This window comes from Corvus brachyrhynchos, unplaced genomic scaffold (genome assembly GCF_000691975.1).
Source record: "Corvus brachyrhynchos isolate BGI_N302 unplaced genomic scaffold, ASM69197v1 scaffold346, whole genome shotgun sequence".
Classification (NCBI taxonomy): Eukaryota; Metazoa; Chordata; class Aves; order Passeriformes; family Corvidae; genus Corvus; species Corvus brachyrhynchos.
In genome coordinates this window covers 5,707,258-5,714,518 of record NW_008238644.1, presented here as the reverse complement: position 1 = coordinate 5,714,518, position 7,261 = coordinate 5,707,258, and the positions used below count along the sequence as shown (strand labels likewise).

The 7,261-nt window shown below is 52.0% G+C and overlaps 1 long non-coding RNA gene across 1 annotated transcript in view; it reads left to right on the top strand.

Annotated features, from left to right (window-relative positions):
• The first annotated feature begins 6 nt into the window (after window positions 1-6).
• The window catches only part of LOC108447472, a 7,582-nt gene continuing 327 nt past the window's right edge, over window positions 7-7,261 (top strand). The window contains exon 1 of the long non-coding RNA XR_001863054.1: window positions 7-6,133. This is a non-coding gene — a long non-coding RNA (uncharacterized LOC108447472). The remainder of the gene's footprint in view (window positions 6,134-7,261) is intronic.

Below are 7,261 nucleotides of genomic sequence, written 5' to 3'. Positions count from 1 at the left end.
CCCCCACCAGCCTCTCCACAGTCCCAGCAAGGCCCTTCCCTAGACGGACCGTAATTCCCAGTGATTGCAGATGCACTATGTTTGTAAAGGAGAAAACACAAAAAGTTCTTCTAGTTAAAGGCTTTTAACTAGCAGAAACGCTCTTTTTTTGGGGGGGGGACAGTTTTGATTTCAAAGCCACCTGGTTCCCCCCCCCCCCAGCCATTTTTCTAAGGAGAACTCTCACCAGGATTCAAACTTGATCGAGCTCCCGCTCCTCTCCCCAGTTTTCTATACGTCACGACAGAGGTTTACAGCTAATAAATGCCTTTTCCAAGCAGGCCACGGATGGAACTTGTTGAACTTTGCAGCTGTTCATCCTTCTCCTTCTCCGGTGTCACTCGGGTGTCACATCCAAGTGAGACAGCCCCCTCCCCGTCCAGCACCTGGGGCTGTTTTGGAGCCAGAGATCCGAAGGAGGAAATGCTGCTTTAGTCTGATGCACAAACCAAATAAATGTCAGCGAGTCCCGCTTTCATCTTCTTCTTTCCTCCTTTCCCGCTGCTCTCCCACACCCCCAGGGAGCTGCAGCTGGGATGACTGGGAGCTCGGCTGGCTCCAGCCATCGGAGTCACGCAGGAGCACACCCTTCCTGCAAAATATGCCTTAAAAAATGCATGGATGAGACCAGCAGGTCCCTTGACCACTTTCCACCTCCGTTTCCTCACCCAGCAATTAATGATTGGGCTTTTGAGCTGCAAAACAGAGGGGGAGCTCCTGGCACAGCCCACGGTGCCTGGCTCTGTGGGGCCAAATCCATGGGATCACCACCAAGATGAGCATTTTGGTGGCTTTGAGGCACACAGGGTTGGGACAGAGCCCCTGTGTCATGGAGCGGCTCTGTGCTGGGAGGTGGCTTGCCTGCTGGGCACGGGGGCACCCACGGGTGTGGGGATGCTGCTGGCTCAGGGCACAGGGTGCCACTGCTCGTTTTGGGGCCCAGTTGTGTATTATGCAGCAATAAGCACGAGTCAGCATTGGTGGGGAATCCTGATTTTCCAAAGGGTTTGACAGCCCCAGTAGCATTTAACTCGTAGCCCGTGTGTTGTCACTGAGCTGGTGCAGGGTCAGTGCTGATCCGGGGGGAGAGGGAGAGAGCGCAAGGAAGTCACGCAGCCAGTGGGTGCCCACCACACTGAGTGGCAGGAATCTGTCACTGCCCACAGAAAATTGTAGAAATTCAAATTGCCCAGAGAAGCTGTGGCTACCTCTGGGTCCCTGGAAGTGTTCCAGGCCAGGCTGGACACGGCTGGGAGCAACTTGGGGTAGTGGAAGGTGTCCCTGCCCACAGCAAGGGGTTGGAATGAGATAAGCTTTAAGATCCATTCCAACCCAAACCATTCCATGATTGTATGATCATCTCCAGGGATTGCTAAGGAGTATGGCTAATGAGTGAGAAGGGAAGTTCTCCTGCCCTGGTGGGTCCCTGTGTGAACAAGGAGCCAGCTGGGACTGGGGTACCTTTTCCTGGGAGAGGGCAAGAAACAAAACTCACATTTATCCTGACTGCAAACCCATCCTTCATCAGATATTCATTATTTTCTCCTGCCATTTAAAAACTGAGATGTTCCAAGAGGGACGTGTGTCATGGGAACCATCCCTTGGTCTCTGGGCGAGTGTCGGGGTTTGTAACACCAGGATGTGTCTTTGCTGTGGAAATTTGGGTTCAGTGGAGGCCCCCTCCCACAGGCAGTGGTGGGATTTTTGTATATAATAGGCTCAGGACCCTGCATGTCCCTCTGGCCCTGTTTTTAACCCATGTTGGCTGATGCATTGTAAGGTCTTGTGGTCTTGTGGCCCTTCTGTCCCCGTACGAGCTGGAAAATTACCTGGTGTGTTGTGACGTGTCTGTTTATGATATAAAATGAGATGTCTGCTTGTCTCTTTCTTGGATATGCTTTTCCATGACTGTTCTTACCCTTCATGGCCCTTACAGCATCGTCTGCTGTGGCTCTGCTGAGCCATCGCTGAGTTTTGGGAGCCACGGGAGGCAGATGAAGCTGCAGGACGAGGCAGGGCTTGGACCACAGAACCCTGGCTCCAGCTGGGATCTACCAGACTTAGCCTAGGGCAGGGTGTTAATGTGATGCTTCTTGGGTGGGACCATTGGCAGTGGTGCAGCTTCAAAGCCCTCTGACAGCGGAAGAAAATAAAAAACTCCTCATTGGTACTCCCTCTGCAAGTTTTGGGGCATTAATTCACATCAGAGTTGGATGAAGTTCATTAAATCATATTTTGGACCTTAATGCCCCCAAAGGAGAGCTTATGAGGAATTTAAATTCCAGAAGTAGCTTCTTCAGAGCAAGCAGAGGGTGAGCAGAGCTGTCTCCAAACCCCATCTGGGCTGAGGGAGCGGCTGCACGGCAGAGCCCCACTGATGGCTGCGCCCAGACTTTGTGTGGCAAAGCCTCCCCGGCTCATAAGGTGATTTATGGTTCAAATCCCAAATTTCTACAGAATTCCTCTTGCTTTAACTGCTCCACATGCCTGCAAAGGTCCTTGCCCTGGGAGAAGCCTGCATTCATTGCAAGGGATGCTTAGCACTGCAGTGGCATCAGAGCAGCTGTGTCAGCCAGGAGCTCTGCCCAGGAGGGGTGCTGCTACCCACATCTGTCCCCCCTAAATTTTGATCATCCCTCATGGCTTTTATTATTGACCCTCTAGGAGATTTGGAGAGATGAGGTGCTTCCTTGACCACCCCAGTTTGGTCAGAGGAAGCCACTCCTCATCCTATCCCAGACCCAAGTGTGGTACCAGCCTCCCAAAACCACACTCGGTGTGTTTGTCTGGTCCAAATCCTGCCCTTGGTGGACACAAGGGCAAATTCTGCAGTGGGGAAGGCAGCTTTGGCCAACAGCAATGAGGGGTCTCCTCATCAGCAAACACAGGTGGGAATGGGGAGGGCAAAGGTTGGAGCAGTGTCAACATACAGGGAGTATTTGGGGCTTGTTTGTCAGATTGCTGCTGCTGCTGCTGCAGCTCTCATTTGGCCCTTTTGAATACCAGGCAGTTTGCAAGAATTTCTGCGGACTGGTGGCGTGTGAGAGGTGGGATTGTGTGATTGGAGCATCTGTGAACAGGGAGGAGTTGCACTGCTCTCTGAAAATCCGTTTAGCCTGTGGTGGTCTGGTGGTGTGATGCCAAATGGGTCCCTACCTGTTGCAAAAAGCTTCATCCCAAAGCCCCTCCTGTTCCATCAGGATCATCTTGTCCTAGCCCAGCACATCCCCATCCTCCTTGGGGCTGCCTTTTACTCAGCTTTCTAATTAAAAACCCAACCTTCTCCCTCCCCTGCGAGTGCCAGGCTGTGATTCCTGCCCCTCTCCCTTGCTCTGGGAAGGGAAGGGGGAGCCAAGCACTCCAGACTCGGCCAGCTTTGGGAGCCAGCAAGGGGAGGGAGGTGGGTTGAGCCCCTTGGGTGGGAAAAGGGTGGAAGGGAGTGGGGAGGGCCCCACTTCACCCTGTGGCCGGGGTGTTTGCAGAGCTGCAGAGCCTTATGTAAGTGTGCAGTGAGCCCAGGACGTGTCCCAGCAGCGCCTGCTCGGGGCTGGGCTGGGGCTGCCTCTTAAATCTTTACCTTGAGGGTGTTCAAAACCAACTTGTTGTCTTTTCTTCTTTTTTTTTTTCTTTTCTTTTTTTTTTCTTTTCTTTTTTTGTTATTCTACTGCAGAGTGAGGCATCGGATTTAACTCCTCTCACTCTGGCTGAGAGATGGAGCGGGACAGCCAAGCTGGAAGGGCTGGAGGGATGGTTGTATTTGTGATGGGAAGGGTAGCAGGGCTTTGGGAGCTGCCTGGGAAGTGCCATGATTCATGGCTTAGAGCTTTTTTTCAGTTCTGAAACAATATGCAGGAGCTGCTTCACTGCAGCTTGCCCTGCCCTGAGGTCCTGCAGCCAGGCAAACACAAGTTTGGAAGTCACAGAGCTTAAATTTAACAAATTCTGGCCTCTCTCCGGCTGGGGTTGAGGTTTCCTAACATTTCCCTGCTGTGGGAGCTGTGGGAAGGCCACATCCTAATTGCCAGCCAAGTCTGAGGGCTTTTTCAGATCTGCTGTGGTACCGTGGGGTTTGGGGACCCCCAATTTCAGGAGGTTTTGGCTCTGCCTCCCACCATGGTGGTGCTTTGGGGCTGCCACTTGAGGAGGAGCCTCATCACGCCCTGGGCTGAGCTGCCTGGAGGAGCCAGCAGGGAGGTGGTCAGCGGCTGGGCAAGGACATTGCTGCCCTTGCCTGGCAGTGCCGTGGGAATGTTCTGCATGGCAGCAGAGGGTCTCTTTGGTACGTGGGTGCCAAGAGCAATTTGCTCTGGACAGCCTGATTTGGAGCTGAGGATCTCACCTGCTCTGGGTTTGAACCCTGGCTGACACTTGCCTCTATAAGGGGCCATATAATCCTCACCTGAGTAAAGGTGAACTTGGATCAAATCCTCTGCATGCGGGGGGACAGACCCAGCTGAGACCTTTGCTGTCCCTCCATCCTTCACTGCAAACCATTCCCGGCTTTTGTGTGCTCCTGCACCCCAGAGTTTTGTTTGGGGGCACCTAACTTTATTTAGTTATTTCCACGCTGGCAGAGTCTGCTTCTCCCTTTCCAGCTGGAAGCAGAAAATTGGAATGACTTTGAAAGCCAAGGCAAGCAGAGCAGCCCCCTGCCTCCACCTTTATGCCATGGACTTGAGCAGCTCTTTTGGGTGCTTACAAGCCACCCTTGTAACTTTTGGGGACGATGACGTGATTGACAAGTGCTCCTTAAATCCTCCTCCAGGGTGCTCTGAGTAACGCCAGGCGTGGAACTGGCACAGAGAGGGGCTCCGTGGGCAAGTAACAAACCAACATAAAGCTGTACCCCTTCTTTTGGAGAGCCCTTGGCAGGAAAGCAAACACAGGGGTGGATGGAGCTCTGAGAAGGCTTTGGAGCCCTGGGGGTGTCGCAGGGGTGACCCTGTGCTCCAGGTCCTTTATCTGCCTGGCACGGCCACTGCACGGACTTTAGCCCTGGTGACAGGGAGCTTATCGCTGGGCTTTGGTGGGACCACCTGCACAGCCCCTGCCGGGGGGTCTTTGTAGCTTTATTTCTGCAAATATTTTGCCATGCCCTCGGTGCTCCCCTCTCAAGGCCAGACACCGCGAGTGTCCCCGCGTCCCCTCTTCCCACGCACCGCGGTGGCGAAACCCTGCAGGTGCAGGGCTGGGATCCGCCTTCCCAGCAGAGAGGAAAGACACAAGAAACCCCTGGCTTTGGGGGAGGATTTGTACCTCCAAAGTTTCTCCTCTTTTTGTACCCTATTCCCCAAGGCGTACCCTGCACCCTCCTCCGCCCAGCCCAGCAAGCGCAGGCCCTCCCGTGGCGTTAGAGACAAGACTTAGGCTCTGTTTTACCAAGGAATTCAGCTCTTTTTTTGTCCTTTTTGTACACTTTGAAGCGTGGTGTGTAAGATGAGCTGTTTACTGGAGCAGGTTTCAGCACCAAGGTGATGCTCCCCTTCCGGTGGGCGATGGCCAAATTGCCTGAACCCGGTTGGGATTTGGCTGCTGAGCGCGTTCAACCCAATCCTTTCGGGAAAGAGCTCGACTTCCCCAGGCCTGAACTTTCCCAGCATATCCTGTTTCAGCCATGTGAACCCGTTAGAGCCAGAGGCAGGATTTTTCTGGGGAGGCTGAGGGCAATTAGGAAATTACCCCGCTCCCCCTCGCCTGCCCTGAAATCCAGCAGAATGAAGCCAAATATTTGCTTTCGGATGGGTGGATTTTGGAGCTGGCTCCACATAAGAGCACCGGGGCGGAGGCTTGAATTTTGGCCGTTTTGGGTAATTGTTTTTGAAGCAGGACCTCCAAGCTTGCTGCCATCACACTGCTCAGCAGATTCCAGTGCCATGGCCTGCCACAGCTGCCATTTGCTCTGCTGTTGATGGAAAACAGCCTGCCCATGGATTTTGGGGGTGGATTGCACCCTCTCCATGTCTGTACCCACTAGAAAGGCTCAATAAAAAGCTGCAGCACTGTTGGTAGCTTTGAAAATCCCTTTTTTTTTCCTCTGTGCTCCAGGCTCTGGCTCAGCAGGAGCTGTGTGTGGCTCCCAGATTGATCCTGGGAGGTGCCCAGGCCTGCTGGGCATCCTGGGCAGAGCAGCAGAGCCAGTGGTCCAAATGGAGCTGCTCAATTCAGTGCTGAAATCAGATTCTGAAGCTTAAAATTATTCCTTTTTTTCTTTTTTTTTTGCCATCTGCCCCTTGTAAGTGATTTATAACCCCTCAAAATTTTGTATCTGGAAGTAAAGTGAACGTGTCTCTTAAAAGTATGCCTATCCTTTCAAAATGTGAATTTCTGACTGTTGGAATAAAAAAAAAGAAAAAAAGAAAGAAACCTACCCCATATTAGCACATTTTTGTAATTAATGTTTTATGAATGTTGTTAAAAAGATTTGTGTAGAATAAACCAGTTAAAAAAGAAAAGGCATCTGTGCCTTGTGTTTTGCCAGGTGTCTCCTTATGGCTGGTCGTGGGCACTGGCTCTCAGCAGCTTTCCCAGATGCTGCCAACTCTCCAGAGGGGCTGGACAGGCAAGGGTTTATCCTGGGAATTATTTTTATTAAGTGTTTGATGCACCTTGAGGAAAGGATGTTCCAAGGTCCTGAAAGCTATCAGGGAAGATGTTCCCACGAGCTGGTGAAGGGTGACAGCTGGAAGTGGATGGTCCTTGTCCCACTGAGGCATTCAGAAGTAAAAATGATTTAAAAATCCACCCATGAGAGCATCTGGGTGCCCAGAGGGGTGTCAGTGCTCAGGATGAGCTTCCTGGATGTTTTCCACTCCCCTGGGGGCAGCTTTGGGTCTGGATTTTACCCACCCAGCACCTTCAGGGACTGCAGCATCTTCACCCCGTGGGGGCTCTCCCACAGCCACAGCACCAGGGCTGGTTTTAGGCAGCATTACTATTATTTCTTCGATTTGGCAGTGGTTGAGGGGTACGACGAGGCCTTCCAGGTACCTCCTGGTCACAGGAGAATTCATCTTTTCTTGTCAATAAGAGCAGTTATGGGAGAGCTGGGAAAGATGAGGGATGGTAGTTCATGAGCGAGGTTACAGAGGCCGTGAGACACTGAAACACAGCTTTTATCCAGGGTTTTCTATTAATGATTTGTTTATGTGAGGTGCTTTAATTGCCATTAGATGAAAGCTGACACGTGCATTAATTTGATATAACTCGGGCTTTTTTTTTTTTT